General features: G+C 42.8%; 1 long non-coding RNA gene across 1 annotated transcript; it reads right to left on the minus strand.

The window, feature by feature from the left end:
- Positions 1-3215: 3215 nt before the first annotated feature.
- LOC115289532 lies at positions 3216-15153 on the minus strand. The gene is made up of 2 exons (XR_003907667.1): positions 15057-15153; positions 3216-3918 (listed from the first exon to the last, which is right to left on the minus strand). It is a non-coding gene; the product is annotated as an uncharacterized LOC115289532 (long non-coding RNA).
- Between the last annotated feature and the right edge of the window lie 1621 nt (positions 15154-16774).

Here is a 16774-nt window from a genome sequence, read left to right on the forward strand (position 1 = left end):
ACCTACCCCTGCTCCTCGCGGAGACTAATATTAGCTCCAGGAGAAGCCTGAAGAAGGAGGCTGGCCGCCACGGGAGTCCTGTTCCGTGCCTGAGGTCTTCCCCAGAAGCAAAAGTTTAACCGCTGCTGTTTCTCAGAACTAGAACAGCCCACCTTGCTTTTCTGTTCTGGAAGGTGCACTTAGTGCGTGGAGCGTCAGGTGACTGCTTCTCAGCGGAATACAACATGTGTTTTCCTTTTCTCTCTAGGTGGCAGCACAAAGACAGAAAAGGGACAAGTGACAGCAGTTCCACACAAAGCTTGGCTGCTTCTTCTAGAACTTAAGTTACTCTCAAAGGGCTAAGACATTTTCTTCTGCACCTTCTGGAAATTCTCCAAATAACAAAAGGTGTATTTTAAAGAACTAACCACTAATGATTTATTTATTTGATTACTATCCCCCAGTCCATTCAGTGAACAGCATGTCATCCTAGAGACAGTTCTGTCTCTGGAACTTGAAAACAGCCCCCTCAGAGCTCCAGCCACACCACCCCTCTGCCCACAGCCTGTCTCCTGTTTCATAGCCTCGTGCTTCTGATTTCAGAGCAGTGGGAGGAGAAGGCTTATTGTGAAATTGGGGTCCTTTCGAAAACCCGACCATGTTGGCCTAGAACTAATGCTTTCACGGGGCCAGGAGGCCATGTTCTAGGTGTGCTGTGCCAACTGTAAGTACTTGATTCCACACGCTGTAAGTTTTACAAACCAAGTGTCTACCCTTACTTGAAAGATGGAAGAAAGAAAGGAAGGAAGGAAGGAAGAAAGAAGAGAAAAGAAAGAAAAAGAAGGAAAGAAAAGGAAAAAAAGGAAGGAAAGAAACAAAGAAGGAAAGAAAAGAAAAGGCCTGACTTTTCTTTACTCTATTTGTCAGCTTCTTCTAATTCAACGTGATAGCTAAAGAAGTGTATCTTACGATCTGCCGGAGTTATAAACATTGATTCATTTTTAAAAGAAGTCTAGTATGTGTGTTATTACTATTTTTTAAAGTGAGGACATAAGACATGGGGGAAAGTTGAAAGTAGATGTCAAAAAATTTCCTGGGGGCTTCTGGTGCACAGTGAGTATGTGTTAGGGGGCAGTGGAGGGATTTGTGCAGAGATGTCCAGGCATTTCAGCTGGCTCGTCCACTGGACACACAAGGGGAGGAGAGTAGAAGCCACTCAGTGATCTTCCTGCATTCAAAGGGGACCCCGAACCTCTTCTTCTGGAAATAACTTTGTTTCTGATTCTCTAACTCCAGCAGGTAAGTAGAACCTGGTTCTGGAAAGTACCTTGTAGTTTTTGACACATCTCCTTCCACATATAGAAATGTGCATTAACCTTGAAGGACTTTTAATATTCCCATGCTCTGTAGTTGATGCGTGAACCGTCTTCAGAAACCTAGCTTGAGAAAGGGAGCTGTGGAATGCGGGTGTGCTCCAGGCTTCCGAGAGGGTGCACTGGGCAGAAATGACCTGTTTGGAATCCAGGCCACTTGGGTCAGAACCGGGAGCCTGACACTTAGTTCAACATACAGTTGTAGAGTTAAAATCTGGCCTCTCTGTCCTCTCCTTGCATAATCTCCAGCACTGTCCTTGGAGGCCAGTGTGTATTTGGGCTCAAACAACCGCCAGCACTGGCGTTCCACTGCAGACTGTGCTGTGTGTCCTTGAGCAAATCGGTTTGCCTCTCAGGACCTCATATCAGGGCAGGAGAACGAGCCGATGTGATGACTGTCCCTTCTCTGTCTCCTCCAGAAAGACACTTCTGGGACACCTTGGGTGGGCACCAGGCTCCCACAGGGATGAGGCTTCCCCAACTCGAGAAAGGCTTGGTGGGACAGTCCTGTGTCTTGCGCTGGGTCCACTTATTGTGTCCTTGCTCCTCTGCTTCTTCCTTTTTTCCTATTCTCCTCTCTCTTTCTCTCTTCTCTCTCTTTCTCTCTCTCTTTCACTATACACACACACACAGACACATATACATACACACACACAGTAACTCAAATATAACCCACTCCCTGATGGCCAAAGTCACTGAATATAGGTGACACCTAAGTTTTTTCTAGAAGCCCCACTCTCTTACCCGTGGCCCAACCTCGTATTTCGCTGGCCTCTGAACTTTGAAGAACCACTATCACTTTAAATTCAACACACCTAAACTTATCAACATGCATTATCTTTTTAATCTTTACACAGTAATTCATGTCTCTTGAAAAGACAAAGAAGGCAAAAACAATCGCCTACTTTCACCTCTGCTCGGGTTCCTCTAGGTGACTGTTTCATTGGCCCTGAATCAGTTGCTTTTCCTAGTTGTTCAATTTCCAATATTGAGTTTCTATCCTTTTTCCAGCTGGCAGCCCCCCACTCACTTTTCATGCGGTCTATTTCATGGTTTTATGTATGTTTTAATGTTATATATTTATATGTGTTGTATATGTTATATGTTACTATATTGTCTTATTCATTCTTCTTCAGAAATACTTCACAGGAAAACTAAAATTAAAATAGATCAATGACAATAAAACCCCAGCACTTTCCAAAAAAAGTCCATTCCTCCGACCTGCCTGCTGTCACGGAGTATAAGGCCATTTCCCAGCCGGATTGTCAGCAGTCCCGAGGGGAGAGAGGGGAGAGACCGTCCGGCCCGTGTCTCTAGCTCCCACAGAGCCGAGCGTGTCTCACGCGGCCACACTCACTGCAGAGTCACCGATGCGCAAATAAACTGCGATCCTCCTTCCTCATCAAATTGTCAAGGACTTGAAACCAGTCTCACGTAGCGCGAGAGAGGATGCTGGGAATGGACACTGCCAGGGAGAATATAAAAAAGGGCAACTTCTGGAGGCCGAGTGGGAAAAAAATACCAAAGGCCTCAAAATGCCGCCATCCCTTTGTTTCAGCTCTGCCCACCCGTAGAAACAGAAGAAATGATGATGAACGCGTGCAAATATTTAGCTGCCCTGTGTGACCCTTGCGGGAGGGAGGGCGAGCGGAGCCTGAGGACGCCTGCACATGATTTCCCAACTCCACCTGCATCTCTGTCCCGCACGATCCGGCTGTGTGCCCTCACACGCCGCTGTGACAAATCTTAGCTGGGAACACAGCTGTTTGCCCGCTCCCGTGAGCCCTTAGAGCAGACCTTCAAACATGGGAGTGGCTTGAGGACTCCCCCAAGGCCACTGTGTCCCCAGAAACTTGCACAGTGTTTGACATTTATGAAGTGGTTTATTACCTATTTTTTAAATGAAAGTGAAAATGACTTCAGAGGGCTGGGGCTAAATCTATCCTGTGGAAATTCTCAAAAGAACTAAGAAATATTATAATTTATTAACTATATTCCCATGACCCAAATAAAGAATGTACATACCTCCCAAAAAAACGGAATAAAAAATGATTCAGGAAATTTAATACAGTCAAAGCCAGTCAGAATTTTTTTTCAAGACAATGAATTTTCTGTGCCTAAAGTGGGGGGAGGTGTGGGGAGCAGCGGGCTAGAACCTTCACTCTGGCCCAGATGCTATGTCGCTGGCTTTCCTGTCTCCCTACTCCCCCACCACACACTAGCTGTCACTGGAGTGACACTCAGTGTGGGGAGCAGTGAGTGCTTCCCAACTTCAGCTGCACATTGGGAATCATCTGTAAGTTTTAAAACACAATGACGCTGGGGCCTCTGCTCTAGGAGTTCTGATAGAATTGGTCTGAGATGTAGTCTGGGCACCAGGATTTCAACGTGCAGCCGCTCCGGACACCCCCACTGCCCTTCTTCCCCACCTGCCAGGCCCTGGCGTTTGGACAATCATATTTCACAAGGTCCAGGCTTCCACTCAAGGCCAGTTTATCCTTATTTTTGAAGGACTTCTTGGAACTTCTGTTTTCCGGTGTCAGCTCACCACCCATGGGCACGCACACTGAGAAGAGGAATAAATAACACCTTGTCATCTCAACAGAGCAAGAAGAGGGGAGCAGTTAGAACAAGCAATTAGAACTCAAAACCATAAAAATCAGGGTGATTTCAGAGTGAGCCACTCCTCAGAACATCCCTGTAGTTGGTGAGAACGTTGTGTTTAACAGTGACCAGTCTACACCACCACTGAGCACCACGCCCCTTTATACGCTACTCTTCACTGCATATAAGCTGAGACCAGTTAATTTTAATATTGTGAGTATTTGGCAAGAGCTCAACATCAGTAATAAGGACGCATATGCTACTGTCTTGGGGAAGGTCTCTCCTCCAGTAAATGTAAACTCATCCATTTGCTAGTTTTAAACTTTTCTCTAGAGAAAAGACTGCAAACTAGGAGGCGCAGCAGCTGTTAATTGGCAGAGCCCTGAGCTATCCTTCTAGGACCCAGCATGGCTGCTCAGGGAATCGGGAACAACGCTCAGCAAATCGGGTGAGGTCAGGTTATCCAGGTTTTGAAAGCCAGGCAGAGGAGTTTGGCTTGGAAATGGATGGAAACGTAGGTTCTCAAACAATCGAAGAGCCACAAAAAGAGATTCGAACTGTGGGATGTAGACTGGAAAGTTCCATGGCGAAGGTGTGCCTGAGCTGGGAAGATTGGGATCAGGCGGGTGTGGCCTGAGGCAAGGGACGGGGTGGGGGGGGAATGAACCTTCACGTCATGCGCAGCCCTTAGAATGAGAAGCCGAGGAGAATCAGGAGGAGGCAGGCTCTGCTCCTAGGGGTTTGGAGAATCTCTTTGGGATATGATTTCACTTCTTTCTGCCTGGTGCCATGGCCTAAAGGTGGCAGCGATAATTCCAAGCTACGTTTTGGTTCGAACCTGTGCTCCAAGGAGACACCACAAAGGCCAACTAACAGTCCTGTGAGGAGCGCCTGTCCGGGGCTCTGGGGTCTGCGAGGCCCAGACAGGGCCCCAGGAGGCCACATCGACCCAGGTGCACAGGAGTCAGCTTTCAAAGCTCCTCAAGTCAGCTGTCTGTGGTTAACAGGCCCAGAGGTAAGTAATCACTAAATGGGCACTAATCATTTTACTGCTCATTTATCTTACCAGCAAATGCTTTTCAACACAAGTGTTTACATTTCCAAAGAATAAAGACTTGTAAAAGGGGTGGTGGAGTTTGTGTCTGCAGGAACCTGGCTCCCAGTTTGCTCTGCTGACAGGTTTATAAGGCCAAGGAAGGTCATAAGGTAAAAAGAATTTCTAAGCAAATATATTTTGAGGAAATGAATTTTTTGCCTTTTTTTACTTTTAATAAACATGAAGGTTATTTGCATTGATTTCCTTAGTGAACAATGAACAATGGTCGAAATGCGGTATGCAACAATTTTTTTAAATATGAACAAAGGTACCGATGGGTTTGTGTGTGTGTGTGTGTGTGTGTGTGTGTGTGTGTGTGTGTGTGTGTGTTTGCTTTGTCTTGTTTTAAAAGATGAGCTCAGTGAAAGATGCCTTGGGTCTTCTAATATAAGTAGTTTGTCTATTTTTAAAATGGCTGATTTGGCTAAAATTAATTAAAATTTTAGTAAATGAATATCATGTTGTTTAGAATATAGTTTCCAGAGCATTAGCCTGAATAGGCATAATGTAGTTACCTTAACACAGCCTAGATTTGTCCATTGGGGGTTTACTAGCAGAGCGGGTCCAATTAGTTTGGTTGCATTCATGGTTATATCCATAGGATGTGTATTAAAACATCAGGTCTTGGAGCGCTTGGGTGGCTCAGTCGTTTGAGCGACTGGCTTTGGCTCAGGTCATGATCTCACATTTGTGGGTTCGAGTGCCGCATCGGGCTCTGTGTTGACAGCTAGCTCAGAGCCTGGAGCCTGTTTTCAGATTCTGTACCTCCCTCTCTCTCTGACCCTCCCCTGCCCATGCTGTCTCTCTCTCTGTCTGTCAAAAATAAATAAAAAAACATAAACACATCTGGTCTTTTAAATAATTACCATGGAAATGGGAAGGAAGGCAAGGAAGCAGAAGGCCTTAGTGACTAGGAATGTTACCATGGCCTGTGCATTTAAGGCAGGACAGACCCGCACATCAAAGAGAATTGCTCTAGGAAGAGCACTGGGCTCCCAAACCAAGAAGCTTGCAGGTTTCTGTCTTGGCTCTGCCATCTTGAATAAGTTATCCAACCTTTTAGAACCTCAGTTTCTATGACCCTAAAATGGAGCTGATGATAATACCTGCCCGCAGGAACATTGATGTATGTTACGTTCCTAGCACAGAGCCAGGCAGAGGATAATTTCTCTGTACAACTTAATTCTCCGCTGTCTACTTCAGCACTCCAAACTTCTCCCCATCCAAGTATCCTCATGCCTAAGTTTCACCACATGTGATTAATTTCTTGGAGTTAAACCTTGAGTTGTCCACTTTGTCTTAAGGCTTTAGAGATTCTTTCCCTTCATTGGAGAAATGAGGTCCAGAGAGATACTTGCCCAAATGATAAGCTAAGAAAATATACTGAATACTTTAAATCCATCTTGCGACTTTAAAACATCACATGCTCTGGAAAGTGAATCCCATATTGTTTTTCTTTATAAGATTTTCAAAATTAGCTGCTTTAATCTGTTAGACTCTTGACATTGAATTTGAAATAGGAATATTTATGTACTTTTCTTGTATGAGTATAAAGATGGAAGGTCTGTCTGTCTCTTTCCTTTCTTTGAAGTTGTAGAGAGTAAAATAAGAAATGAAAATAAAATATTCATTTGCAGCAAAAGTAGGAGGGAGTTAAGACTAAGAACAGCAAAATAGAGGGAAGACCTGCAGACAGCAGGGGAGCATGCTGGGAAGTGGGGAAGCAGAGAGGAGAGTACATGGCCTCAGATATCAGGATGAGTTGGTAAAATACATTTGTTAAAAGGGAAAGATGAGGTGAGGAACAGAATCTGAGTCTCATGTTTTACTACAGAGGGAAAAATGTACAAATAAGGGTGGCAAGAACTTTCTGGACCCAATTTGACTGTGATAAGTAGAAACAATAGTGTTCACACATACACACACACACACACACACACACCTCTGCAGGGAAAGCCCTATCTACCAGCAGCAGGAAAGAGAGGTGCTTTTTGAAAACCCTATTGCTGCCTGTCTTTACTGACTGGGGAGAAGATATCTAAAACTCATGCACAAAATCTTGATTAAAAACAAAATTCTTACTAGGCTAGGATGTGACCCTGCAAATATTTGGTCCAAGAAAAATTCACTGGCCCCAAAAGTGAGACATCAGAAAGAACCCTCAGATTGTTCCAGAGACTCAAGCCATTAAACAAGAAGATCAAGAAGACTAAATGGCAGATAAAATGTTCCCAAAGAGCAGATGGAAATAGTGTGTATATAGTTTGTAAATAGTATTGTATAACAAATGAGAAATATTTAGTGATGCAGTCACCTCTACCAAATTGGGGCACAGTGCAGAGGCACGGCCGTCCATGACCAGTGACAGCAAGACAAGAGACCAAGAGTGAGCTGGTGACATCCAGGGTAGAAATGGGAGAAAAAAAGGAACCATCAGAGAAATGAGGGTGAATTGGGAGAGAAAATGGGTGATAATAAAACACGGTAAGGAACATAGATGGTCAAAATGAGAAAAGCAAACAAAATGAAATGGATATGGGCATAGGAAAGATATATTAGCAGGACACAAAAGTGAGCATAATACTGAATTACAAAACCTGATAAAAACCATAAAAATTTTTTTAAATGAAATAATTTTAAAATACCAATGCAAAAATACAAAGCAAAATTCTACCAAATAGACTCAAGCAACTTCTTAAGATAATAGTATAGCATGACAAAGTGGCATTTATTCCATGCAAAGATGGTTCAATTTCAGGAGGTCTACTTAAATGAACTCACCATATAAATGATCAAAGAAAAAAACTATGTATTTTACTCTTAGGTGCTTTGAAGATATGTAGTAAAATTCAACTTCCATTATTGATCTAAAAAATTCAGTGAATAAGAATAGATATGCACCTGCTAGGATAAGCCAACTTGAAAGTCAACATATGTTTTAAGGTGAAATACCAGGGCTCTCACTTGGTTGAGCATTTGCCTCTTGATTTTGGCTCAGGTTATCATTCCAGGGTCTTGGGATTGAGCCCCCACCTTGGGCTCCATGCTGAACATGGAGTCTGCTTGGGATTCTCACTTTCTCTCTCCTCCTTCCCACTCACGCTTTCTCTCTCTCTAAAAATAAAAAAATAAATAAAGGAGAAATACCAATATCATGCCTACTAATGGCAAGAATAAGCTAACAATGTTATAAACAGGAAAGAGAGAAATTAGACACATAAAGATTGAAAAGATGTAAAATTATCATTATTTACAAATTACATATTTATATGTTTGGATGACCCAAGAGGATCATCTGAAAAAGATTACAAAAATAAAAATTGAGTAAAGTGGCTTAATATAAAATCAATATATAATTTTAAAAAGCTTTCATTCATTTATGCAGCTGATTAGGAAGTGTAATGGAAGTTCTCTTTACACTTAGAATAACAACAAAAAAGCTAAAATAACCAAGAATAAGCCTGAAAAATGTTCCATATCTTTATGAAATAAAAACTTTAAACTGAGCCTGAAAGACACAAAAGCAGTTTTAAATAAACACAGGCATACCATACGCTTGGATAAAAGGAGTGACTATCTTAAAGATGGCAAATCTCCCTAAATGAAATTTCCCTGTATTGTAATTCCAACCAGTATACTGCCAGATTATTTGTGTAACTCCACAACTTGACTCTAAAGCTCAGGTAAGAAAATAAGGTAAGAAGAATGTTTAGAAGAATCCTTTAAAATAAGAAGAACAAGGCATGGGGTGCCTGGGAGGCTCAGTCAGTTAAGTGTCTAACTTTGGCTCAGGTCACGACCTTGTGCGATCTTGTGGGTTCGGGGCCCATGTGCTGACAGCTCAGAGCCTGGAGCCTGCTTCAAATTCTGTCTCCCTCTCTCTCTGCCCCTCCCCACTCATGCCCTGTCTCTCTGCTTTCTCTCTCTCTCTCAAAAAGAAATAAACATTAAAAAAATTTTTTAAGAAGAATAACAGGGACACCTGGGTGGCTCAGTCTGTTATGAAGCCAACTTCAGTTCAGATCATGATCTCGCGGTCTGTAAGTTTGAGCCCCACGATGGGCTCTGTGCTAATAGCTCAGAGCCTGGAGCCTGCTTCGGATTCTGTGTCTCCCTCTCTCTGCCCCTCCTCTGCTTGCACTCTGTCTGTCTGTCTGTCTCTCTCAAAAATAATAAACATTTTTTAAAAATTAAAAAAAAGAATAACAAAACATACACTAGCCATCTCACATATTAGACTATAGTTCTATGTTAAAAAAATTAAAAGTGCAGTATGAATGAAATGAATAGACGATAAAGAATCAGAATAAACATACTACCTAAATGCATACTAAAACTTAGTAAGTGATAAAGGTAAAATCTCAAATCAGTAGCAAAAATATGGATCTATTTCATACATGATTTTAAGACAAGTAGCAATTTAGATAAAGTTAGATGCATGTGTCAGGATGAATTCTAAATGGATCAAAGATTAAATGATAAAAGATAAAAGAAATGGAAGAAACATGGGAGATTTAAAAATACAATTCTTCCTGGCAAAAATCAATATAAGCAAAGTCCAAATACAAAATAAATGGGAAAAACTATTTGTACCTCATTTCCCAAAGACCTAATTTTCTAGAAACTGAGAAGTAGAAGAACAAGCCAATAGAAAAATGTGCAAGGAATTGGCACTTTAAATGAATGGAAACTCACCAAATTGTAAACTTTGACTCACTATACAGTTCTGGGAATTTATAAACCTGCAACTGTGCAAAACAACATATAGGTAAGATTATTCACGATATCATAAGTTGCCATAACAAAAGATTAGAAATAACCCTAATGTTTATCTATAAGGGGCTAACTAAATAAATTATGCATATCTGCATAGCATGTTTAGATTATCAGTTGCTATGTAGCCAAATGACCTCAAAATATAATTGTTAGAACAAAAACATAATTATCATCCCTCAGTGTTCTGTGGGTTGACCGGACTCAGCTGGGCCGGTCTCACATCGGAATTCTCGTGGGGTTGCAGTCAGATGTTGGCCGGGCTGAAATCTTCGGAAGCCATCCGGTCTTCATTGCCGTGTCTGGTGCACAGGCCAGCATGGCTAAAATAGCTGGGGACTGGCTGAGATCTCTCTGCACGCGGTCTCTCCGCAGGGCTAGCTTGGCGGCCACAGCGCACAATGGCCGCAGGGTAGGCAGATTTGTCCCCAGCATCTTTCCCCCAGGGGAGTGTCCCAAGAGGCAGGAGGTGGAAGTAGCTAAGGAAGTAGCTTGAGGCCTGACCTACCTGCACGGCCTCACTTGCGTTGTATTCTGTTAAGTGAACAAAACGATACGCCCGGCACATACAAGGGGAGGGAAGTAGACTCTACCTTTCAATGGGACAGGGAGCAAGGAATGTGGGGCTGTCTGCAGCATGTCACCTAACAAAAACTACACAGTTGCTAAGAAAAGAATGAGGATGTTCTCTATATACTGACGTGGAAAAGTGTCAGGTTTTATTGTTAAGTGAAAAAAGTAAGTGTAGAACAATGTAAACAATACCTTTTGTGTAAGATGGGTAGGTGTGGGGAACAAAAACACCTATGTGTATGTGTTTCTAGTTTCATAAAGAAAATATTAACAAGAAATTAATGTAAAATGCTTATCTTTTTTTAGTTTTATTTATTTTTGAGAGAGAGAGAGACAGTGTGAGCAGGGGAGAATCAGAGAGAGAGGGAGACACAGAATCAGAAGACAGGCTCCAGGCTCTGAGCTGTTAGCACAGAGCCTGAAGCAGGGCTCGAACCCACTAACCGTGAGATCATTACCTGAGCCGAAGTCAGACGCTTAACCGACTGAGCCATCCAGGTGCCCCATAAAATGCTTATCTATAATGAGAGCAGTAGGTGGATAGGTTCAGAGATCAGAAAAAGACATCTTAGTGTATGCCTTTTTATGGTATTTTGACCTGTGAAATAAATTGGGGAAAAAAATAAGGAAATCTGAAGATGCTCCACCTTGCTCATTTCTTCAGGGTGCTGGAGCCATCTGGGGACCCGTGGAGTGGACTTCCCTTTGACAACCCCATTGGTTTCCAAGAAATCTTCATCTCACCATTGCAATAATAAAAATCAGCCCAGAAAATAGTCCATTTGGTCACAGGTATAGTTACGGCTAATGGCCCCTACTAGTAATATTGTCCACAAATTCAGTGCCGTATTTGTTCCGACCTGGGGGTGGGAGAGGGGAGTTATTTTTTCTTCGTCATCAATACCAAACTGCCATTTAAAATGCAGTTTTAGAGGTGCCTACATGGCTCAATTGGTTAAGTGTCCAACTCTTGATTTTGGGTCAGATCATGATCTCATGGTTGGTGAGATCAAGCTCTAAGTAGGGCTGTGGGCTGACAGCACAGACCCTACTTGGGGTTCTCTCTCTTCCTCTATTTCTGTCTCTTCCCCACTTGTGCTCTCTCTCTCTCTGTGTGTCTCTCTCTCTCAAATTAACTAAACTTTATAAAAAAATAAATAAGATGTAATGTTCAGGTGTTGAAGTTGTCAAAATAGAAGTTAGCCAATGGTATGCTGGTTCATGAGAGCAAATTGTTAAATATTCAGGAGTTTCCCAAGCCATTTGTTAAAGCTTAAACAATGCTTAGCTTAAAATCAGCCCTGGTGGCCACTTCCAGGACATATCAACAAATACGCTAGTGCCAGGCAGCAATGGGTGTGTGAATGACAGACACAGGGGAGTGTGGAAGAACAAGAACCAGTGGAGTGCTCCCTTCTACCAGGGACCAGGCAATGTGGCCCATGAAAATTATATTGACTTCATCAGTGAGACTTGGGGTTTCCACTTTTTCTATTTCTGTAAGAAACCATACCGACATGGGCTGTTAAAGGATTTTTTGTAAATGGTTAGCATTTATTGCACAGTTACATGCACAAGACACTATTTGCTTTGCGAACATTATCTCATTAGCCATCCTACCAATTTTTTGGAGTAGGGACTATGATGGTTTTCTTTCTGCAGAGATAAAACTGAGAGCCCGAAGGTGGAAAATGATTTGCATAAGCTAGTGAGCCACAAAGCCAGACTCCAAATCTGGTGGCTTGGGTCCAGTGCGCATTCATTTAAGCAACATGCTATAAGCCCTTTACATTATTCCTTGGAAAACTCAGAAACTCATGATGAAGAAAAATAAAGTCACCCATAATTCTAGCTTGTAAGATGACCGCTGTTAACATGTTGATCTAAATCAGTGCCTTTCAGCCATTCCTTCAATTCAATCCATCTGAGGACTGTGACTCACTTCTGTGAGTAACTGTGGCTCCCTTTGAAAAGATTTTCTCAAGGGTGTGAAGGGTGTAATCTGAAAAATCCCACATGTGTTTTTTATATGGTCTGTTCGCTGTCTCATTTTATTTCTTCTTTTAATAAATGGTTTTTCAAACTTCACCTTGTCCATAATCACGTATAAAGGAAGTTGATATGTTTTTACTAGAATGATTAATGGAAAGCTTTCCTGCACTGTCGCATTCCCGCTGCACCCTTATCATACAGCAATCTGCTTTACTTTTCTTAAGTACCGTGGTGATGTGCACACATAGTCACATACAGAGTTACAATACCCATATGACCTGAGAGCCAGGTTCATAGTCACATGCACACACACACCTTTTTGGAAGAGATGGGTCAAAATCAATTTTGATTTTGCCAATTATACTCACTTTGAAAAAACTCAGAATCGCAAGATTACCAGAATATCTTCAAATAAATGTGTTAAAGACAAGAAAAAAGCAAAACCAAAAAATAAAAAAACTTCTTTAATCAAAGGTTTTTAAAACAAAACTTTCAAAATAGTAAATGGTTGAATCTGAAAAATTTTTAGAGATTTCTCTGTGGACTGATTTACTTTTTTTGACAAATGTTTAATTAAAAATACTTTTGATATGGGGGCTCTTGGGTACTCAGTCATTTCAGCGTCCAGCTTTGGCTCAGGTCATGATCTCATAACTTATGAGTTCGAGTCGCATTGGGCTCTGTGCTGACAGCTCAGAGCCTGGAGCCTGCTTCGGATTCTGTGTCTCCCTCTCTCTTTGCCCCCCCCACCCCCCCTTTCAAGCTCTCTCGCTCACTCTCTCTCTCAAATATAAACATTAAAAAATACTTTAGATAGGTAAACAATGTATAAAGAAGATGTCAAAGTTCTTTGTGGAGAGATATTATATGCTAACCAATCATGAATGATATTGAATGATATTGAATCAGTTGAATGGTATTCACTACGACATATTTTGAGGCTCTTAACCTCTTTTTTATCTAAAATAAAATTTAATGATTATTTATTTATTTTGTTGGAGGGTGAGCAGAGGGAGAGGGAGAGAGAATTCCAAGCAAACTCTGCGCTATCAGTGCAGAGCCTGACATAGAGCTCAGTCTCATGAACCATGAGATCATGACCTGAGCCAATATTAAGAGTCAGATGCTTAACCAGCAGCTACCCCAGTGCCTTAGCATTTTTTAAATTTTTAATTAAAAAAAGTTAATGTTTATTTATTTTTGAGAGAGAGAGAAAGAGCGGGGGAGGGGCAGAGAGAGGGAGATACAGAATCCCAAGCAGGCTCCAGGCTCCAAGCTGTCAGCACAGAGTCAGACTTGGGGCTTGAACCCACAAACCATGAGATCGTGACCTGAACTGAAGTCAAATGTTTAACCAACTGAGCTACCCAGGTGCCCTGATTTTTAAATTTTTTAAATTCCTAATATTTAATTAGTATTTCCATCTTCTTTGCTCCCTATTTTTCCTCCCTTCCGTCCTTAGTGCTTGGTCTCTGTGATACAAGTCCTTCTGAGCTGGTGGGTTCCTCAGGATAGCTGGCCCCACCCACGGGATTGGGGTCCTACAGCTTTGCTGAGCTCCTGAGTGACCCATTCATGAGTGATTTGTAACTTCAGTCTCTTGTGCTTATCATTAGTGTTTTCAATCCTTTTTAATTAAGGTTTTCATATAACAATACTTTAATGATATTTTTCATTTCTGCAATGGAAGCATATTATTCTAATGTCTTCAAACATGTGTGTTCAACAAAAATGAAAAAAGTAAAAGTAATTTTCCATAAGCAGAAATTTATTTCCTAGCATATGACGAAGCTAATTGTCTAAAAAGTTGCCAATCCCCTTCAATGTTTTTCCACCCTTGGATAGGGTAAAACAAGTCACGATCAGAGGGGGATGTGTGTGTGACTGGTGTTTATTAGTCACTGGCAAATGAGCAAACTTTTTGCCTCCTGACACCTCTGGTTTTGTTGAGTTACTGATTTCTCCCTGCAATGGTGCTTCATGAACTTTCAAAGTGGCACTTGTTCATCTGAGAAAGCATTAGTGATTCCTATGTAAAGCTGTTTTATTTATTTTGTCATATGCTTAGTTTAAAAATACGGTTTCTGAAAAATAAAATGTCTTTCCTTTTTTTCTCAGTTTTATTTGGCATCAGCTTTCATGTTAATCCACGACAGCCGAGAAATGGGGGAGATTCAGGGACTGCTCAAGTCCAAAGCCAGGGGCCAAAGTGTGCTCTGAGTTGTTTCTTTCCCAACAGAAAAGAGCAATGATCAGGATTTGGGGGCACTTTACTTCTTGGTAATATAAGTAAATTTAAACTCAGTTTTAGACCAATTGAGTGATGAATCTTACTGCAAGTTTTCAGGCTCCAACTAACCATTCCTTTAAATGGCTGGATATTTTATGGGAAAAAATTCAGTTTCAACTTTATGTCCCTCCTATTTAGTTAACTCCAACTATGTGTGTCTGACCTCGGTGGGAGGTGGGGGGGGCTTTGTCGAGGGAGCTGGAGTGAGCATGCATCTTTCCTACCATCGGTGGAAAAGTCAGAGAGGCTGCACCTAAGCAGCCAGAGCCAAGACCAGACTTGGGGTAGGAGTCAGGGGCTAGAGCTGACGCCCAGTTCTTGCACTCAGCTCTGTGCCTCTTCCCCATCTGTACCGTTGAATGGTAATAGTACGCACCTCACACTCACAGGGCCAGAGCACTCGGCTGGGGCTTGGCACCTAACTCGAAAGCAGCAGCAGCCATGAGACTATTGCAGCCACGTTTCCCAGCCGGCATGAGCACCCAACTATGTGCCTCACACTGAATGTTGACGGGAAGCTGCTCGTCATGCAGACCCCAGGCTACCACCAGCTCCTCTTCTCTCTAAGCCGACTGGAGCCCCCTGTGAGAGGGAAGCAAAACAAGTGAAAACAGTCTGAGGCTGTGCATTAAGAAGCTGAAAAACAGATGCAGAGAGGGGCGTCCGCCTGTGTTTGAATGCGCATTGTAATCGGTTTTCTAATGCTGCCTTCACGGGGATGAGTTAAGCAGTTCGTTGACATATCATTATCACATTTTGAAGTTAAACAGCCACAGGATCTATGAACTCGCATCACATGGCTCATTATTCCTCGATTTTTCTGCACTCTTGAAACATATTCTATTTATTTAACCATCTCCTGGGAGTGCGGGTCGCCTTTGTCCCCATGACACAGCCAGTGGTGTAAAACTTCTGCATCTGTCAGATTTCTCCATGTGGAGCATAATTGCCTGATTTCCATTTGAAAGTGCAGCCCTGCCGTTACAGCTACACAGACCCACCAATGATAACAATGATGGCCTGACACCTACAAGGGGGCGGGGAGTGCATAATGCTGTAATCAACATGCGTACCAAATGCACGCTTGCCTTCAGATGGAGCAGGTCTCAGTTTACAGCTGCAGATGCAGTGTTCTTCAGGAACAAAAAATTTTAAAAATTAAAAAAAAAAAAAGACTAAAGAAAAATAACCCAACAGATTAGCATCAGTGCGAGTCTGTGGAGCCAGATGGCTCTCTGTGGAAATCGAGCTTTCCCGCCTTCTTCCAGTAACCCCGACTAGCAGACAGCAAGCCTGCTAAGAGGGGAGAGAAATGATCTCACTCCTCAGCCAGGCACATGATTCGCCTTCTTTCTCAGGCTGAAGGAAAGTTGGAAAAGAGGACAGGGTGAGAAAGAAGAGGTGGGGGAGGTGGGCTGTGGTGAAGAATGAGCACTGGTACCTGGGCGGGGGGCGGGGGGACCCCAGCCCCTGCCAGGCCCCGGCATTCGAAAACCAGGCTCGGATGGCCCTGCAGAAAGCAAGGTGGTTGGGAAAAAGGGTGGCAGGAGGGGCATCCTGGCATATCACCCCCTCCAACCACACCCATGAGCTCCACATCCAGAGGCTTGGGGCCTAAGGGTTGAGAGGTCGGGCTGGCTGTAGAAGCCACAGGATTAAATTCTGGGCTCCCTAGGGAAAGGATGTTGGATGGTGTTTTCATGTTCGATTTATTTTATTTTTTTTATTGAGACAGAGAGAAACAGAGCATGAGTGGAGAGGGGCAGAGAGAGAGAGGGAGACACAGAATCTGAAGCAGGCTCCTGGCTCTGAGCTGTCAGCACAGAGCCTGATGCTGAGTTCAACCCTACCAACCGTGAGATCATCACCTCAGCCAAACTTGGACGCTTAACTGGCTGAGCCACCTAGGCGCCCCTTCTAAGTTCTTACTGATGAAAATGTCCACCTCTCTAACATGGGCTGGAGGCCAGTGAGTCTGCAATAGTCCTTGGCTAGCTAGACTGGGTCAGAAACCATCTGCTTGGACCTGAGTCTGCTGTGCCCAGGGCTGTGGCCTGCAGTTGCGGGGAGCTGAGAGGTTGGTGCCAGACGGGC

Source organism: Suricata suricatta, chromosome 4 (assembly GCF_006229205.1).
Source record: "Suricata suricatta isolate VVHF042 chromosome 4, meerkat_22Aug2017_6uvM2_HiC, whole genome shotgun sequence".
NCBI lineage: Eukaryota > Metazoa > Chordata > Mammalia > Carnivora > Herpestidae > Suricata > Suricata suricatta.